The sequence below is a fragment of the Muscardinus avellanarius genome, assembly GCF_963383645.1.
Source record: "Muscardinus avellanarius genome assembly, chromosome: 1".
Taxonomy (NCBI): Eukaryota; Metazoa; Chordata; class Mammalia; order Rodentia; family Gliridae; genus Muscardinus; species Muscardinus avellanarius.
Window position 1 is genome coordinate 96,545,641 of NC_137786.1, and position 21,639 is coordinate 96,567,279.

Here is a 21,639-nt window from a genome sequence, read left to right on the forward strand (position 1 = left end):
TTAGATATGGCTAACTCTATGTCTAAGCGCACAGCACTTTCCTCTAAAGAGTCTAGACTCACACTCACTTGGAAATCTTAGTCAAAGCCAGTTGCAGTGGCAGATGCTACAATCCCAGTACTTGGGAGACTAAGACAGGAGGATTTCAGGTTCAAGGCCAACCTCAGCAACTTCAGTAAGACTCTGTTCCAAAATAAAAAAAATATAAAGGTCTGGGGGTATAGCTTGGAGGTAGAATGCCCCTGGGTTGAATCCCAATACCAAAACAACAACAGCAACAAGCCCAAACTCTTCGTCACCAGAATTCAACATGTCTCCAACCAGTCTCATTATCCCATTTATAAGCAGTTTGTGTTTGCATTTGCATTTGGCTTAAGGAATAGCACCACAGGACCCAGAAGGACAGCAGGGCATCTCTAACTCTCCCCTCATAGCCAGCACATCTTCATAGGTTTTTTTCTCCTAAATCTAGCATGGCTTCTTATTCTCTCATTTCTTTCCAGGTCATCTTACTATTTGTTAGTGTTTCCACCAAACTGAATATACTCATTATTTACTAGAATTATTTTTCTAAAATGTGGATCCATGTTAATTTTTAAAAATATACTCATTGACCATGCAAGTCTAATAAAAATTATGACTTTTAACGTGGATTTGATAAGGTGAGTCTAACATAGCTATAGAATAGCAAGGAGCTAAGAACCAAGATATTTTGTGAAGAAGAATAGGGCAGAAAGACGTGCCTTACTAATAAAGGCCATTCTAAAGCCATAATTAAGCAGTATGTTACTTGACAGTAGACAAACTAACCAAGGCCACGTAAGAGAAAAATCAGGCACAGGCCTGACCCACTCATAAACGGAACTGCGATCTTGACAGGGTGGTCTATTTCTTAGGTGTAATGGGAAGCAGAAATCATTCAGGATTTCAGGTAGGAGGAATCTAACACGGGGAAGTAAATAAACACAAATTACGGAAGTACTGGGAGAGCAAAGATTTCAGACACGAGGTTGCCATTTGCTTTACAATTCACAGGCGCAGCCATTCACAGGAGATACAGGAGATACTCAGAGGTCCTCAAAGTACAGGACACACGTGCTGAGGCCATGGCACCCCTCAACTCTTGCTCCAGGGCTGCTGACTGACATGGGAGGGTGCAGTCCATCTGGCTCCTGTAAAATCTAGCCCCTCTTCAAGTCTTATTTCCTCTGCCATTGTGTTGGGAGTGAGTTGTTTCCAAGTTTGCACATGTGCATTTCTCTTATTTTAAGCCTTCTTTGCAAACAAGTTTGGAAAATCCATAATAATGCTATTCTCGGGTTTGGGGGAGGTGGTGCGATAAAATGAGACAGGAGAGAAATACATAGATGCATCTTGTTCATGATGTGTTCATTGGATATAGGTTCATGGGAGTTTGATATATTATGTTTATGACACAAATATGTTCATAAATCTTTTTGTATGTGTCAGACATAACATTAAAATATGAAAAAATGCTTTTTATTCTAAAATGCTCAGCTTGCTTATAAGAGTCATCATTTTTCCAATATCTATTTCATTCTTGATGTTCAATAAATAATGATATTAAATAAAACCTGTTTTCTGTCTAGCGCCCTTGCATACCATACACATGGTCACATGATGGCTAATATTAATTTCTGCTCCATGCCAGAATGGCTGACTGCTCACCAAAACACAAAACAGTGCTCTGAAAGCAGATATGCTCTCTGGTTTACTAAACTGAGGGACTACACACACGGAAAAGCACCTGGGATTTTATGTGCTAACATCAGCAGGGGAAATAAGCCTGCGGAAATGACAAAGTGAAAGTCAGATCTCACTCTGGGTCTCTGGTTTTCTTTTGGAATCTTCATTCCTTTCACTGTTGGAGGCAGCGGGAGAGAAAATGCAAAACGAATCAAAAAAGGACATCATCCACTGTTTCTTCTTACTCCTCTGTTACCTCCATCTTTCTGGGTAAGGTTCCAGTGCCCTGGCTTTACACGCAGGGTCTCTCGGGTTGGGGTCTCCAGTTTTTCTGCCTGGCTGGCCTCATCTGTCACACTCTTGACCTCCATCTGCTCAACCCTCTCTTAAGCCAAGCTCAACTTCCTGTGGACCCCTGCGCGGGTCCTGCTGTTTCATGCCTGTGTGCTTCGCTCAGGCCCCGTGTGCTCCTTGCAAACTACATCCTCTCTATCTTCCCGTCAGTGACCTCTAACCAGCAAGTCCTGCCTGACCCTCTAGTCAGAGGCTCCCGTAGTCCCCTATGCATAACTTTTTAATGGTAGTTATTACATTCCCCTAAAGAGTTCATTTTCCTGCCATGCTTATTAGACTTGATGCTCTCAGAGATTAAAAATTGTATCTTTTAAAAGAAAATTACCCAGTGCTACCCAGTACTTATCACAGTGCCTTTTAGAAACTCACTAATGTGAACTGTGCCGACATGCCATGGGGAAGGATCCTTTGTCCTGAAGTCCCTCACTGCGCCAAGCGCCCTTCCACCTCCCAGCCTTGGCCGCTCTTCTCTTGGGCTGGGGTGGAAGGACTGGGTTGCTCTTCTCACTGTATCTGTTGGCTCTTATCACACCCCCACCCCCTGCGGGATGGGCTTCTCCTGTGCACTCCTCCTCAGCACCATTCATTGCCCTGGCTGCCAATGTGGATTTACTTCAGTGCCTGTCCTTCTTTGATCCTCTCTTATCCACTGGGCTGCAAACTCCATGAAAATGGGGACCAGATCTACTTCAGTAGATATGCTTCTTGCTCTTGGATCATATGGTCTGGGTAGACTTCTAGCACACATTTGCTGACTGAGTGACTGGATGACCCATGAGCACTGCTAGAATTCAGGACACAAGAAGCTCGTCGCTGGCTGGAAGGGGTGCACTGCCCACTCCATTACTGAATAGGCACGCAAGGGGTTGTGCTGCACTCAAAGAAGGTTTGTGTGGGCACCTGCAGGAAGATTGAGATGGGGAAGACAGCATGATGCCTTCTTGGCTATGGACTTATATCTGAGTCTAAGGGAAGGCAGCTTTACAGGCAGGAAGTGCAGGAGTTCTTTTCAAGAGGTAAATTTAGGTGTATGACACAGTTTGGGAGGTCCCTGAACCCTTCAGAGTCCGCTGTGGTGCTCAGGACTCGGGGAGAGTCCAGGGTGCTCTTAGCCTGGGTCTAGTACCCCTGCTTTAACATCAATCATGGGCTTTTCTGAGTATCAATAAAGAGAAACTAGAGGAAAGAAAAAAATGTGAGCTCTTGTGAGACTGTAAGGCAGAAATATCTGAGATTCTGGAAACCCTTGGACCTTGTTTCATGTATGTAGAATATAAAAGGGTGAATTGCCAGGTATGGTGGCACATGTGTGTAATTTCAGCATTTGGGAGACTGAGACCTGAGGATCGCGGTTTGCTGACAGGCTCAGCTACTTAGTGAGGCTCTCTGCAACTTAGACCATGTTTCAAAATAAAGAATAAAAAATGGGCTGAGGGTACAGTATGGAGGTAGTATGCCCCTGGGTTCTATCCCCAGTAAAACACACACACACACACACACACAGAATGTAAAAGGGTGGAATTAGGAGGATTTATTTATTTATTTTTTGGTGGTACTGGGGATGGAACCATTCTACCTCCAGGCTACACTCCCAGACCTATTTTATATACTTTATTTGGAAACAGGGTCTCTTAAGCCAGCACGGCTGGCTTTGAACCTGTGCAATCCTCCTGTCTCCGCCTCCCAAGTGCTGGGATTACAAGCGTGCGCCACCACGCCCAGTGGAATTAGAGGGATTTAAAGTTGTGCGTGTTGGTCCCTTCACGTCCAGAGGTTGCTGAGGCCTGGGAAAGTCAGGACACGCCTTTGTGCTTCTCTATTCTTCCAGCTAAGAACTTGCTTCTAAATTATCTGCAGTTTTATTCTGGGTATGGGTTTCACTCTTAATTTTTAGTGATGTGTTTTACTGACCAATTTACATAGTTTATAGTTTGACTTGTAAAAGGGGCCCTTTAGTTCGACCATCTGGAAGTTGTACAAATTATTGATGTTAATTCTTTCTCTTCCATATTCTATTTTTGTGATCCTCTCTGTTTTCAGCCTTTGGTGATACACAAGACCATCATGAATATTTCATGTTACATGAGATGGCCTCTAGGTCTTCATTAAGTGAGCTTATAGTGGCTAATGAATATGTTAAATCTGGGAGAGCAAAGGCATTTATTGCCTCAATGTTTTTCCCTGAATTGGGTTATATTGAGCTTACTTTTATTCTTAGGCCTTTAATTACTGGATAAGGAATCTGGCATCTGCTGACTTCCCGTCACAGGAGACCTCCAATGCAGTTGCCACTGACGATGTCTCCATCCCATAAAGACGGGGGCTTCTTCTGGTGCCGCTTGAAACAGTGGGAGGGCGCCATGCTGCACCTCCAGGGTGTCTGCTCTTGGCTCTGCTGCCAACTCCCTGGACCTCAGATTTCCCTCCATTTCATGAAGGTAGAGAACAGAGTGTCGTGTAGCAGAGAAAGCAAGCACTCTAAGGTGGTGGGAAGGCGAGGAAGGCTGGTGTCCCTCAGGTGGAGGAAGAGGCTGGTCCAGGGCTGGAGAATTCCTTCAGGGTCAAGTGTTCCAGGCAATTCCTTTTTTTTTTTTTTTTTTCCAGCGGACTTCTCTTTTACTTGCATGGGCAGAAAAAGAAAATCTTGTTCAACCTAATTTTTCATACCCTTTTCCTTTCTGCCCATCAATGACCCACTTCCCTCCTCCGATATTCCTTTAATAGAATACTTTTTGCTCCTGGTTTCCCAGCTGCACGGTGGACATCTCACTGCCCACACGTTGGGCCTGCACACCGTTTGGATAATGCTTGTCCTATTTTGGTCTCTGTAAATATTGTGACCAGCTCCTTAGTTCTACCAGTCTGACAAGCCCACTGCCACCTAATGTCAGAAATTGCTCTCCAGCTACAGCAGAGGAACATTTTAGTTCTCTCTAGAGTCCAGCAGGCCAGAACTTGGCTTTGGCTTCAGGCGTTAATGTTCATTAAGACCCAGATTCACAGGTCTAAAGGAGGGCTCTGATCCCACAAATAGTAAGAAAATAGTTCCCCCTCTTCCAGTTCAATCGACTGCTTCATGAGGGAAAACTATGGCTCTGCTGCTTTTTGGACTAGGGGACTCATTCACTCAGTGTGTCTGAAGTCAAACAGCTTTTAAATAGGTCATATAACTTAATCATATCCTAAAGAAGGGGCATCTTCCTTGTTACTGTGGCTCTTCAGAAGTGATGGTCTCTGGTTATTGTTCTGAAAAATGTTGGTTTACTGTATGGTCAGTGTTATAGCCAGAGATATCAGCAGAGTTAGTTCTTGTTAAATTATTTTAATTTAAAACTCTTCCCTTATAGGAGATTTATTGTTACCTTCTTAGTTTTCACTCAGTTCTCTGTTATTGAATATTTTTCTCTTCAACAAATGGAAACATTTTACACATGCTGTTTTGAAAGCAGCTTGATTTTTCATACTGACATAATTTAATTACAACAATTTTCTATGTAACTTATCATAGTATTTTACTAAATAGGGTTTCCATGTTTATGCATCAAATTTAAGTACTAGTACAAGTGGGGAGTAGTGGCACATGCCTGTAATCCCAGTTCTTGGGAGGATAAAACAAGAGGACCATAGGTTTGAAGAAGCCTCAGCAACTTAGCAAGACCTTCGTCAACTTAGTAAGACCCTGTCTCAAAATAAAAAATAAAAAGGGCTGAGGGTGTATCTTGGGGGTAGAATACCTCTGGGTTCAATCCCTAGTACCAAAAAAAGCTAATACATTCAAAAATTTATATTCAGATATACAATCTTTTATATGGGGGTTGCCCAACAACCAGGCACTAGAGTTTGGTTACTAACAGTATTCATAGCATGATCTTCCTGTGTTTGATTGATGGATGCTCACCAATGTGTGAGCTGCCTCACGGCCACGACTATTACTCCCTGTCATGGAGATTCCCCCCTCTCCCATCTTGGTCACCTCCATGGGAGGGAGGCTTGGAAACTGAACATTTTCCAAGGAGCCTTGTATTCTGACCTGTCTCCCAGGGCTCAATGTGGGAATTCAATGTTCTTTGTCTTCTTCGGATGGTTTCTCATTCTTGCTATGTGGGATGTAAAATGCACTTTTGCATTTTACACAGGTAGGAGACAACCCCACTGTGTTCATTTCCTGGGGCTGCCAACACAGAGCATCACAAAGCGTGTGGCTTCAGCCAGTAGAAATGTATTGTATCACAGTGTGGAGGTCCAGGTGTCTGAAATCAAGTTGTCAACAAGGCTGGCTCCTGGTGGAGGTCCCGAGGGAGTCTTTCCATGTCTCCCCTCTCTTCCACTGCTATCTTTAGCCCTTGACATTCCTTGGCTTGGAGATATATTACTCCAGTTTCTGCCTCCATCTTCACATGGCATCCGTCTATCTCCATGTTCAAATTTTTCTCTTCATATGAAGGCATCAGTGAAATTAAATTTAGAACCTCCTTTATCCAATATGACCTCATTTTTGTTGTTGTTTACTACAAAATGAATCCAGGGGCATTCTACCTCCAAGCTACACCCATGGCCCTTTTTATTTTTTATTTTAAAATAGGGTCTCACTAAGTTGCGGAGGGGTTCGCCAAGTTGCTGAGGCTAACCTTGAATCAGCACTCCTCCTGTCTCAGCCTCCCAATTACTGGGATTACAGGTGTGTACCACCAAGTCCAGCTCAGTATAACCTCATCTTAATGTGGTTACATCTGCAAAGACTATTTCCAAGTAAGTTCCCACTTATAGGTTCTGAATGGACATGAATTTTGAGGGAACACTCTCCAACCCAATATACCAACTAAACAATAAACTTTTCTTTTGGGTAAGGTTGGGGGACAGTAAAGGAGTGTAGTTCCCCCAGATTTTAATGAGTACTTCTAATTATAAGTTAGAAATTGATGAGATAAAGTTACAGAAAACCCAAAGGGCATTTTTTTCTTCTTTGTTTCTTTGCAAGTGACTCAAAGCCCGAGACAGATGGTATAGGGCAGACATCGTGGCTCACCGTGGCACCAGGGGTCCAGGCGCTCTGCATCCTGTTCAGGTGCCCTTAGCAGGTGGATTTTGACCTCACACTTGTGGCCACATGGTCGCAGGATGCCTACTTCACTTCAGCATCCCATGTGGGCAGAAAGTGTGTGCTGACAGACTCCTCCTTTTCCCAGGGCTTCTGTGGGAGTCCTCTTCAATGCTTTCCACTTAAATCTTGTTATCAGAGCCAATTTTACACTGGGAAGGTTGAAAAAGTTTTTTTCTGTAACCTTTTTTTTTTAACGCAGAAAAAATTGCTGCACTAGAACAAATTAGGTTTCATTTAGTAAGGAAAGGGAGAAAATAGATGTTGCCAAAATAAATTGGTGTTGTCTACTGAATCTTTCCCAAGTTTATTGGAGCCAGGGCTTCGATGCTCAGTGAGAAATTAGGGTCATTATAAGTGACCAGTCGATACCTGTGTGTCAGTGTAGGTGGGCACGCACACCAGACCCCAGACTGACTCTTCCCAGCCTGGCCAGAATGGCCTTACTACCTACTATCAGATAAAAACATACTCTGTCAGCTTCAGAAACCCGTGTGTTACCACAGCATCCTCATGAGCCTCACATTTTGTGGCTCTACATCAGCAGCAAAGAAAACACACAGCTAACTCACTGGTTGTGTAGTATCCTAGTCAATGTCCATTTTGTGCTTTACTAGGCAGCTCCCTAGTATTGGTCACTTAGGTTCTTCTATATTTCTTATCAGTTTCCTTTAGATAATCTTCTAACTGGATGACTTTATAAATGAAGTTCTCATAGTCCTATAAGACTAGGTTGCTGCCCAACACTGAGATAAACATCTCAGTTTATCATATTATTAACATCAAAACCCCAGGGAGGAGACGTGGCCTTGTTCTATTAGTGTGCAAAGGCATGCTCTTTAGACTGGGCAGGGAGGTGACTAAGGGAGGTGACGACAAGATACAAAGTAATAGATAAGAGCAAAGCAAAGGGGAATATTCAGTGATTTACCTCTATTTTATGTTTCTGGTCTTCACATCCTTTACCTGCTATTATTGTTTCACCTCTCTTTAAAATTAGCCTAATGATCCTAGTGGGCAGTTTATTACTTAAGATAGATTTAAAAAATCAGCCTTTTCTCTCTCTCCCCCTCTGATTCTGACGCAACCCTCGGGCTGCACCCTCAGATGTGGACTCTGACATCCAACCCAGCCTGGCTTCTGTGCATTTCTTTTCCCTTTGTTCCTGGACACGTGTGCGAGGGACTCCTAAGACAGAAAGCAACCCAGCCCTACACCTTTCTCCAGATCTGGTGCGGCATGCTGATGCTGCCTCCTGGGCATTGGGATTGCAGATACCGACTGTTTATGCTAGTGATGAAAGCAGGTGCTGCAGCTGCCGGGCAAAAGATAAAACAGGCAGGAGCGTGTAGGAGTGGCTTGCGTGGGCCTTGCATTAGCTTTCCCTGCCGCTGGTCTCCCTCTCTCCTTTTCCCTTCAGCCTCGCTACCTGGCATTTCTGCTTCTGTCTCAAGACTTTCATCCTTGTGGCTACATTTATTGAGTTGGCTGCTCTGGTAAGGAGTGGGTCTCTGTGAGGAAGGGAAGTTAGAAGGAGGCATGGAGGGACGGCAGGTAAGAGGGTGGGACGGTGGGTGCTGTGGTGCAGAGCTGTATCACGGCTCCTCATTAGAAGAACGGACCAGCTCAGGGTCCCAGTTCTCACCAGAGTGTTCCACATATATGCTGCTCTCACGTTTCAGTGCCTCCACCAGCCCGTGGAGATTAAAACGAGGTGGCATTCCACACAGTGAGTCCTTCTCCTTCTCCATCCTTCTTCTTGGCACGGTTGGAGCATAGCTCATTTCTGCACCCTGGCTTGACAGTCTTTCCTTCTTGCTCTGCCATTCCTCTTCCTCCTTATCTTGCAAGAATACAAGTGGCTATTTGTTCCTCTCCAGGCCTCACAGCTGGAGCTGAGATAATTCACCCTTCCTGCCCTTAGTGACAGACACAGATATCACTCTAGGAAAGGGGACAAAACCAGCAAGCTGCCCTTTGCCTGTGGCTGACCCTGGGGACCGCATTGGTGGACTATCCGCTGACTCCCCTGTGTGTGTGCTTCCCGCCACCTGGCCCTTTGATGACACCATTTGTTGTCATCGATTTCTGGATGTTTGGACGGCTGATGGAATCTGCAGGCGGTTTCTTAAATCTTAGAGGAGAAAAAGCTGCCTAGAGACTCTGTTGGGACCCGCCAGTCTGTCTTCCAGCCGAAGAGAGGTTCATCTAGGCACTAAATGTTCAGTAATTGATTCTTAAATTCAACAGATTTTTTTTTTTTTTGTGGTACTGGGGTTCCTGGACGCCCTTTTACCCCCAGCTACACTCCCACGGGCTACACTCCCAGACCTATTTTTATACTTTTTTTCTGTGGAAACAGGGTCTCTTAACCCAGTGTGGCTGGCTTTGAACCTGCGTGATCCTCCTGTCTCTGCCTCCCAAGCGCGGGGATTACAAGCGTGAGCCACCACACCTGGCAAATTCAACAGATATTTTATTGGAAAGCTGCTTTGAGTCATAAAGGATGCTGGGCTGGGCTGGAGATGGTTAAAGGATGAATGGGACCCAAACCTTTGCTTTTGGGGAGTTCAAAGCTAAGGGAGAGTTAGGGTGCCATATTTTCATTTATGGACTATAAATTGAGTAAAAGGCAACATTCTACAATACTGTGGCTTTGGGTGGGCTGAGAAATGACACAGTCATTTTGACTGGAATAGTATCTGGGAAGTTGCAGAGGCTGAGGACATTTAAACAAGGTCACAAAGTGTGTAAAAGTTGGGAAATGATGGATAGGAGAGACAAAAAATATTATAGATGAGAAGTGAAGAAAAAGGCTACTGTGATTTGTCTAGGATTGATTCCATGTATGTATGTATATATGTATGTCTGTATGTATGTATGTATCTCACTCAGGTTGTCATAACAAAATGCTGCAGACTGGGCTATTGAAGCAATGGATGGAAATGTATTTCAGGCTGGAAGTGTGAGATCAGAATGTTCATCTGGCCAGGTTCTTGGGCAGACTCTCTTCCTGGTTTATAGATGGCCACCCTCTCCTTTCTTCACAAGGTATGGAAGGTAGGAAGGAGAGGAGAGAGAGATATCTGTGTCTCTTTTATATCAGGTGGCACTCATCTCATCTTGAGGGTCCCACACTTATACCTACATTGAACCCTCATTATCTCCCAAGGGCCCTCTGTCCACCCGCCATCACACTGGGATTAGGACTGTAACATAGGAATCTTGAAGGAACACAAGCATTCAGTCTATATCATTATGGTTCAGAGACACCAATTCTCTTATTTTTAATATAACATTTCCAGTATCTTACATAAAATAAGCAAGAGCATCATTGATTCTTCTTCCCACCCTGTTCCTTGCTCCCCTTTCTCTACATGGTTAGAGTTAGAGAGAAATGATTGGGATGATGTCTAACTTCTTGGCTTTCTCTTTGGTCAACTTAGTTTTTGGAGTCTCAGTTGCTTCATTTGCAAAATTGGAGGGTAGTGCTAGATGACTTCAAAGGCATTTCATTCCTTCTTTCTACATTTCTGCCTCTCTCTTCCTTCCATCCTCCCTCCCTCTATCTCCCCTTCCTTTCCTTTATTTTTTTTCTTTCACAAATATTGTTGAACACTAAAAGCCCCATACTGACTGGATCTTAAGCAATAAGCCCTGTGCTAGCGCTGCCATGCTGACTTCTTGTTGTACCTAAGGGCACAGTGGAGGGGCAGGTAGACAGGACGCACAGGTGGCAGCACACCTTTCTGATCATTTCTCATGCACGTGCAAACACTGCCAATCACCAGGCCCATTTACCCCATCGTCCATACCATCCATTCTCCATCTTGCTCCTGCAGGGCCTATAACTGGGCAGAATTCTAGTCTAGCCCCTAAAGAAGATGGCAAAGAAGATGGCAAGAAAGCCTTTTTTTCTTTAATGCTCTGAAGATGGAAAGACCCAGGATCTCTTTTGATGACCTGCATATTCTCTAAGATTCTGCATTTCTTCCTCTGCACATGTGAGGAATTAACCAACAACTATTCATTAGCTGATGGCAAGTTTATGTTGATGAGTATAAAATGTTAAGAAATTATAGTTTTTATGGGACAAATGGTACATATGGAGCACTGTATTAAGAAAACATCCACTGTGTGCTTCCTAGTAAGGCACAGTGTCTAGCTAGGTCTTGGAGGGACTGGCACCTTCCTCCATTCCATATCCCACAGTACTTACCTCCTAGTCATATGTGGGAGATACGTAGGTTTTCCATATAAAAGGTTTCTAACACATGCTGTTTGTATGAATCTGAGTTTCAAGCATCTTAGAAGTTTTTCTGAACTGTCAAAAAGAGGTGACTATGCTTATTATTACTACATTTCCTAAAATATATAGTAGTATCTAAGTCAGTGCCATTTCCTGCTTCAATGAGACACACTGATCTCAATTGCCAGGATGCCTGAAAGATTCCAAGGAATTTCTCTTGTCAGCTTTGGGAACTCAAATGGGAGGCTGAACTCCATGCAGGCGTCCATGATGCACATCTCGGAGGTTTATTCATTTATTTGTCCTGACATTGCCCACCTGCTTTAAGTTGTTCTTGTGGAAGCAGGCAACCATTAGAGAGCTCTCTGTCCAGGCTCTTCCCCCTGGGGAAGGGTGACTCCAAATAGAGTTGGGCTTTACTGCCATCAATTGCTGAGAACTTGTGACTAGCCAGAGACTGTCAATCCTTGCGCCCGAGGGCACCACCGCAACCTCCTGGTTTTGGATCACTTCTCTTTCTTGTCTGGGATCATTATGCCCTGGCTACTCATTACAGATAGTAAAGCCCTTTCCAGCTTGCCCTACTTTATATTTCCACTCTTTTATGGCTAGTACATGGCACAATTACTTGGAAGAACAGCTGGCTTTGTGGGATAATAAACTCATGACTCTCATAGTAATGTAACAGTTTAGACCTTGTGGGGTTATGGGTTCTTGTGATAATATAGTTTAATTTATTTCAATAATTATTTGAAATTTACACACACACACACACACACACACACTCCCCTCCCCCAGGGGAATGAAACAATTTAGCGTAACATAAAATTATGTTACACTTCAGTGACCATGTAAACAGTGAACAAGCCACATATCAGATGATTTTTGTTTATACAGATTGTTTTTTAATTATATTTTAATTATATTGATTATTTTAATGATATTGTAATATTATCAGAATATCAATGTACTGTGACAGACTCATTTCTAAGCAATTTAAATGCACTAAGTTTTGCCGGGCGTGGTGGCACATGCTTGTAATCCCAGCATTCGGGAGGCTGAGACTGGAGGATCGCGGTTCGTGGACAGCCTCAGCTACTTAGTGAGGCCCTCTGCAAATCAGTGAGACCCGGTTCCAAAATAAAGAATAAAAAATAGGGCAGGGGGTATAGCTTGGAGCATAATGCCCCTGGGTTCCATCTCCAGACCCGCAAAAAAAAAAAAAAAATGTACTAACTTTTTAAAGACTTACTATCCAGGTACAGTAGCACATATCTTAAATCTCAGTACTTGGGAGACTGAGACAGGAAGATTGCAGGTTTAAGACCAACCTGGAAGCCGGGCGTGGTGGCGCACGCTTGTAATCCCCACGCTTGGGAGGCGGAGACAGGAGGATCGTGCAGGTTTGAAGCCAGCCGCACTGGCGTAAGAGACCCTGTTTCAAAAATATAAAATAGGTCTGGGAGTGTAGCCCGGAGGTAGCAGGGCTTCCAGGAACCCCAGTACCATCAAAAAAAAAAAAAAAAAAGACCAACCTGGACAACTTAGCAAGACCATGTTTCAAAATAAAACGTAAAAAGTGCTGGAGTATAACTCAGTGATAGAACACCACTGGGATCAATCCCAGGACCTGCTTCCCACACACATGCTGAGAAAGTCACACTAAATCAAGCTGAAAAGGTATGTAATGAGGCAGGTGCTGTGTTGGTTGATTTGGGGTTATAACTATACTGTACTTTTAAGAAATTCAGTTCTGTTAGGCTTTTAGGTTATTTCCCTCCATTTTCATAGGACCTAGCGGTGGATAGGTAGAGGAAGCTGTCTCCGGGAATGGCGACCCAGCACGGGGGCCTGAGAGGAGCAGCAGGTCTCTGCCATTCGCATCCTCATCCTGCTGCAAACTGAAGCGTCCCTCCTCTCCAGGTACTGCTCTATGTGCATGAACTCCCGCCAGACTCAAAGCTCGGTGCGGATTGTGATGAACTGATTCGGCAAATTTGGAAGAACTCTGCTTCATTCTCCTGGTCTCACCTTGCCATCATCCTCCAGGTTTTAACCTGCAAGGATCCTGTGAGAGGTGGAAATGTCCAGGCAGCCTATATAAGAAGTTGTGTGTGGACAGTCTTTCCCCAGGCCCAGTATTCTTGAGCTGTGCTTTCCTGATCCTTCCCTTGCTAGTCTGCTTGTGGCTCCTTCAAGTTGGAATCAGGAAGGGCTTGGGCGGTAAGGAGTGTAATCTGCAGCATACGTAGTTTATTGTTGGCTGATGTTGACGTGTGTTGATGTCTGCACTGTGGAATTTCTGGAGGCCTCTCCTGCTGCATCCTGGGAGTCTGCTCCTCTGCATGCACTTTGACAGTGGTGAGGGTGCTCTGGAAGGTGGCTGCCCATTCCTTCCTCAGCCTCTAGGTGCAGTCAGGCACTTGGGCTTCTCTCTACTAAGGTCATTTCACCCCCATCCATCACCCCTGACCTTAAGAACAGGATTTAAGACAAACTGAAGCCAGCTCTTCCTTTACATAGGTCCCTTCAGGTCTAGGAAAATCACATACATTCTTTGTTCCATCAAACTCTGGAAAGTGACTCTCCCTTCTGCCTCAAGAGTGTTGTCTACCCCTAATAACTTCTATTTAGATTTAGATTTTTTTTTTCTGAAGTCATTTCAGAAATAACTCTTTTGTCTCCAAATTTCAGGAGACATGGTTCAAATTTTAGGTTGAAAGGGGGAAATCTATTTTGTTTGTTTTTGTACTGGTGATTGAACCCAGAAGTATTCTACCTTTGAGCTATATCCTCAGTCTTTTATTTTTTAATTTGAAATAGAATCTTGCTAAGTTGCTAAAGGTCTAAATTGCTGAGGCTGGTCTCAAACTTGAGATCTTCTTGTCTCAGCCACCCAAATACTGGGATTATAGGAGTATGCCACCACACCTGGTGAGGGGGAGGGACACCTTTTAAGACTATTTTCTTGGTTTGGTCAAGAGAAATCTATCTTCTCTTATACCCCTTTCTTCCAAATTCCTCTCTAAAATATCCAGTCTCCACTGATTCCATTCTAATATATTTACTCCCCTTCCAAGGTCTATTAGGGACTGGGGTGAATGTTCAGCAGTGTCTCCAACTGGTACCCAGCTATCTACTTTGAAAATCCTGATTTTGCTTTTTCACATCTCATTTTGTATCATCTGTTGTACTGATCTCATATCCTATGGTCTCAGTTAAACTGTGCTGTGATAATTTCATCTGAACATTTTATTATAACTATGGTCAAATGGAATATTTGCACAAGTTATAACTTCATAAATGCATTCATACAAATAGATAGTACACATATTTTAAAAGATGCTCAACATAATTATGAAATGTTGAATGAAAATGCAATTAGATATCATGTTTGCTTATGTTGGTAAAAGTACAAATGATTGATAGCAGCTAGTAGTAGTGGGATGTAGGGGAGTTCACATTGTTGGTGGAGTGTGCATTTGGACAGTCTTTCCAAGACAGCAGCCTGGCAGTCTCCATTAAAATAAGACTGTTCACATCCTTTGGTAAATTTTTAATTGACACATAATATTTGTACATATTTATTTGCCACAGTAAAATAATTTGATATATATAATATGTAATGTTCAAATCAGGGTAATTAGCATAATCATCTCCTGAAATATCTATCATTTCTATTTATCTGGAAACTTGGACTGCTGTTTTCTAATTAATTTGAAATATAAATAGTAGATTTTCATAAGTGAAAGTTTCTTCATTTGATATGGGAATTGGGGAAGAGCTAAATGATTGATGTGTGTGTATGATTCTACCATCTTGTACCCCATTAAGATGTATGATTACAATGCACCAATAAAAATAATAAAAAATAATGATAAAGAAGAAAAAAGAAAGACATCATAAGTTGCTATAGACCAAGTTACTTTACTGTGCTGTAGAATACAAGAACCAATTATTCTATTTAATTGTATTTTAGTACCTGTCATCTAAACTCACTTTATATCTTCTCCCCTTTCCAGTCTCTAGTAACCACCATTCTACTCTCTTCTGTGAGATCAGTGCTTTTACTTCCAAAACTGAATGAGGACCTGTGGTATTTGCCTTTCCGTACTCCCCTCATTTCACTTAACATGCCATCCAGTTCCACCCATGCAGCTGCATACACACACACACACACACACACACACACACACACACACTTTTAAAAAATCTATTCATCGGTTGAAGGACCATGGTCTATTCCATATAACTACTGTGAACTGTGCTGCAATAAACAAGGAGTGCAGGTATCCCTTAGATAAAATGGCCTTATTTCTTTGCACACATGCTTTGAGCCATCATTTACATATCTCATTCTCTACACTAAAAAAAATGCTTGTCCACGTACTTACAAAAGCAGTGCATAAAGTTTTCAATGTGGCACTGCTCATAAGAACAAAAACTAGAGACAACGTGTCAGTGGCAGAATAATTAAATTAGCAATTTAGCAATTAAATTAGGAGTCTCCCATGACGTTATTAGTGTAAGATTAATGGAAGTAATATGTGCCACTTCTGGGTCATTCCGCTGACCAGATGCAGATAATCATGGAACCCTAGGAAGTGCCAGAGGCAGATAGAGGGAGCGGGCATGGGCTCCAAAGGAGAGAATCTACCTGTTGACCCATATCAGCCTCACTGCACTGGCGCGTGAGCAAGACATAGAAATGTCTCCGGTTGTAGCCACTGGTATTCTGGGATTTACTTCCTTACGTGGTTAATGTTATTGTGATACACATGGTTTGTGGAAACACATGATATGATAGGAAGCATATTAGTATATTATATCAGTTTATATTAACTTATTGTATCTCAAAGGCATATTAAGAAAGCATATGATATATAGTAAATAATACTTAGATACTGTATATTTAGATGTAGAAATAAGCTAAGCATGCAGAAAAAATTCTGGGAGGATAAACACTAAACCAGTAACAATGGGTACATCCAAGGAGAGGGCTGGGTTTGGAGGAAATTGTGGATTTTTGCTGTGTGGTATTACAATATTTATGGAAGAATATTTCTTGAATTACTTATGTAATTGAAAATTGTAAGAGAATATGGATTGGATCCCTGGATAATTTCTTGGCCTAAACTACTACTCTTTATGTTTCTGTTCTCATTTTTGTGAAGAAAATAGATGAAAAAATTTTTCATCTTGGCCTGCTCACTAGTATCCCATAATCATCGGATAATAGTGAGAATAATTCCTGAATTATGATTTTTGACATAAAATAACATGACATTTCTGTGCAGAATTTTAAAAACATCACAGAACACTGTAAAATAAGTTGAGAAAAAAAGGCTGATTAAATAAATTTTCATAGCAAAGACATTCAGCATTAGAAATATTTTGGTGGAACTGTTGATGAAGCCTTATTGAATTAATGTCTTTTTAATTTTATGTTTTATTTTATGTGGAACATATTGAAAATGGCATATATTCAGACTGTGCTTGGTGCCCTCTCCCCTCCCCTGCTTCCCTTTTTCCCCCTCTCAACAGTGAGTGTCCAGGTTAAGCATGCTATATTCATACATTTACACAAATTTATTTATTTATTTATTTAATTTTTTTTTGTGGGTCTGGGGATGGAACCCAGGGACATTTTACCTCTGAGCTACACCCCCTGCCCTATTTTTATTCTTTATTTTGAAACCGGGTCTCACTGAGTTGCAGAGGGCCTCCTCACTAAGTAGCTGAGGCTGTCTGTGAACCGCGATCCTCCAGGTCTCAGCCTCCCGAATGCTGGGATTACAAGCGTGCGCCACCACGCCCGGACATTTACACAAATTTAGATGTAATTCCTCCATTAATCAACCTCAGCCTTCTTCCTCTCCTACCCTTCTTTTCTAGCTTGCTGAGGTTTATCCTCTATTATCTGGAGTCCCTCTGGTATTCCTAATACTTCCTAGTTTGGGCATATTAGAGAAAGTATATGTCCCTTCTCTTTCTGTGCTTGGCTGATCTCACTTAACATAATGTTCTCCAGGTCTTTCCATCTTCTTGTGAATGACATGACTTTGTTCTTTTTTTATAGCTGAGTAGAATTCCATTGTGTGTATTTCCCATAATTTTACAACCCATTCATCTGTTGATGGAGACCTAGGCCCATATTTTGGCTATTACAAATTGTGCTGCTATGAACATGGGTATACATATGTTACTGTAGTTCTCTGATTTCAAAAACTTTGGAAAGATACCCAGGAGTGGGATAGCCGGATCATACGGAGGATCCATTCTCAGTTTTCTAAGGAATCTTCACACTGATCTCCATAGAGGCTGAACTAGTTTGCACTCCCACCAACAGTGTAAAGGAGTTTCTCTTTCCCCACATCCTAACCAGAATTTGTTGTTATTTGATTTCTTTATGCTTGTCACTCTGATTGGGGTTAGATGGAATCTCAGTATAATTTTGATTTGCATCTCCCTGATTGCTAATGATGTTGAACATCTTTTCATGTATCTATTGACCATTCGTATCTCTTCTTTTGCGAAGTGTCTATTCATTTCATTTTCCAATTTCTTGATTGGGTTGTTTGTTTTGCTAGTGTAGAGTCTTTTGAGCTCTTTATATATTCTGGATATTAGCCCTCTATCAGAGTGGTGGCTGGTAAAGATCTTCTCCCATTCTGTGGGCTTTCTCTTTAGGTTCTTGATGTTTTCCTTTGATGAGAAGAAAATTTTTAGTTTGATGCCATCCCACTTGCTAATTCTTGCTTTAATTTCCTGTGCTTTGGAGGTCTTGCTGAGAAAGTTACTGCCTGTGCCTATATGTTGGAGTGTTGAGCCTATGCCCTCCTCTAAAAACTTCACAGTCTTTGGTCTAATTTCTCAGTCTTTGGTCCATCTTGAGTTGATTCCTGTGCATGGTGAGAGGTAGGGATTTAGTTTCATCTGTGTACAAATGGATAGCCAGTTCTCCCAGCACCATTTGTTGAAAAGGCTGTCTCTTCTCCAGCGTATGAGTTTAGCCCCTTTGTCAAAGATCAATTGGCTATAGCTATGTGGGTTTGTTCTTGTATCTTCTATTCTGTTCCACTGGTCAGTATGCCTGTTGTTGTGTCAATACCATGCTGTTTTTACTACTATTGATCTATAGTATAATTTGAAGTCTGGGACTGTGATGCCTATTGCCTGGTTCTTATTGCTGAGGATTGCTTTGGCTCTTCTGGGTATTTTCTTTCTCCATATAAAATTCATGACTGATTTTTCTAGGTCTATGAAGAATGTCATTGGTATTTTAATTGCATTGGATCTATAGATCACTTTTGGCAGAATGGCCACTTTGATGACATTTATTCTGCCTATCCATGCACAAAGGAGATCTTTCCATCTTTTAATGTCTTCTTTAATTTCTTTAATATTTTATAGTTCTCATTATAGAAGTCTTTTACATCTTTGATTAGGTTTATTCCTAGGTATTTTATTGGTTTTGAGATTGTAGTGAATGGAATTGTTTTATTTATTTATTTTATTGTAGATTCATTGTTGGCATAAAGAAAAGCAACTGATTTCTTTAGGTTGATTTTGTATCATGCAACTTTGCTGTTTTGGCTAATAAGTTCTAGTATTCTTTTGGTTGAGTTCTTTGGGTCTTCTAGATAAAGGATTATGTCATCTGCAAATAAGGATAGTTTTATTCCTCTCTTCCTATTTGAATTCCTTTGATTTACCAATGTTGGCCAGAGCTGGGACTCTGCAATGGCACTGGTAGCTGGGCTGTATCCACAGCATGTTCATTGTGCATTTGGGCTTTTTGCAGTGGATCTCACAGTTCAGAGTACTGGATTCTTTCTGCCATGGTTCTTGGTTCTGTTTTGGTTCATGAACTGTATTTATTTTGTTTGTCAAGACACTGCCTTCTTGGTAGTTGAACTTTATTTGTTTCAGCTACTGAGATGTGCTGCGTCCGGCAGTTGCCATTTTTTTTGAACCTCAGTAAATGTCTTTTTTAAGAAAGCTGGAGTCAATAAGATGTCCTGTGTGATAATTATAGTAGTGATCATGTAACATCACCTTTCATCAAACAAGATGACCTGACTTCTCTTTGTGACTTTTTATGACAGTGTGGCTATAAAGGGAGAGCCCTCTTGGTCCTGCAACTCTTTCAGTATCTGTGAGTTACCTGGGCATGACTCCTAAAAATGTAAGACTAAAATGTTCAGCCATGAACATCTCAGTGACCCACCCCCCCTTCCCTCTCTCCCACTCTACCCCTCGCCCCGCTGCTTTTGATACCTTGCTTCCCTCAGGTCCACTCTGCCAGGCTGGGTTGATGCATTTATAAAACTATCATTGATGCCTCTTTGTCCACCTCACTGGTTACCACAGCAACTGCTCAACTTCACGCCCTCTGAGAAAAACCACCATTAAGCAGACTCTTAGAGACCCTATGGCTTGTGGTGACCTGATTGTTCTCTCTCATCCATTTTCACATGAGGAGCTTTGTCTATTTGTCATGCTTTGGACATGACACACCATTTCCCAAGGGGCAGGGAGGCTCTCCTCTCTTTGATTTCACTCTCGTAAGCTGGATCAGGTTTGACTTTATACTCCCCAATTTCCTTTCCTAGTCAGTATTTCTTACATTAGTTTTATTCCATAATTCCTGCTACAATATCTAGCAATATTCAGAAAAATACAAATAACAAGGTCTAGCTCACTGAGTTTTTGTGAGAAGTAGAATGTGTACCAATGTGCTTGGCAGGGACACTAGATTGGTACTTTCATACCCTTGGTTTCTCATTTCTTATATTGCACAGGTTGTTATCATTGTTGCAAAACACCAAACAGGTAGGGGGTTAAGCTGGGGATTTTCAAATGGAATGCCAGAGACGTGCTTTGCAGGAGATGGAAATGGCTTAGTGTGGGAATGATGAGGTTGGTGAGGGTAGGGGCAGCTCAGTGGTGAGCTAGGGGCTGGGGAAGTCAGGAGAGGACAGCTCCTCCTTGCAGAAGTTCACTATTTCAAGGCCCTTGTCTCATCATGAATTAGGACCCTGACAGTAATCTGAACTTCCATTTGATTCTAACACATTAAAGCTAAAATCAGATTAAAAGGAAAGCAGCAGAAACATCTCAGTCCTACCCTACTGTGCGTATGATCACTTTCCAGTATGAAATGGCACTGCAAGAGGAATTGTGAACCAATGACCAGAGCAATGGAAGGGGCATTAAGGAGAAGACAGATGACTGAATTCCTCTAAGTCTGTATTTCTCCCTTGGCCAAGGTGTGTCTGCTCCACACACAGGGTCTCTGCTGACCCCCTTCCCATTCTGACAATAGTTGCTCACTGCTGCCACCTGCAATCTGAGGCTGGCATGGTCTCAAACATGGCGGGTACACAGCCTCCTCCCTGGGCCTTTCTGCTGGTCTCTTCTGTTATGGTGTCTGAGGCCCCATTGCTCTGTGGAGAGACAGTCCTTCTCTTGGCACCTCCTTTCTGCTTTCCCTTCCTCAATAGAAATTTTGCCTCCTTTCTTTCCAGAACCACTTCTGAACCTTTGGCTGGTTCTTACAGTGTGAATGCATTAAATGAGTAAACCATTGCCTTAAATTAAATGACTCAAGAAATTCTTTGTCTTCTGCCATCTTGAGACCCATGTGAATGACCCTTAATCTCATTTTCGTTGACTCCAATGAATGCCAATTTTGTCTATTTCTCCAAATCTCATCTACTCCAGGTCCAGCAAAAAAATCAACCTCTTCGCCCAATCCTTACTGCAGCAACTACAGGCTACCTATTTATTTTGCCTGAATGACCATATATATATTTTTTTACCTTGTATCATTTTATGTATTTAAAGGATAATATTAGCTAGGCATGATGGCACACGCCTGTAATCGCGGCACTTGGGAGGCTGAGACAGTAGGATTGCAGGTTCAAGGCCAGCCTTAGCAACTTACCAAGACTGTCAGCAACCTAACAAAACCCTGTTTCAATACAAAACAAAAATTAAAATAAAGCTGGCTGTGGGGTTCCAAGGTAGAACGTTCCCAGGTTCAATTCCTAGCTTGGCAAACCTCGAGGACTCCCTCTTGACTTCTGTTTCATTGCATTATCTCATCTCTGTTTTGTGACACAGGATATTGTTCCACTGCGGTGCTCATTGCTCCCTCTGCAAAGGCGAGCCCACAGTTCTGCCTCCATTTCACTGTGTGTTTTCTAGTTCATTCAATTTTTTGCAT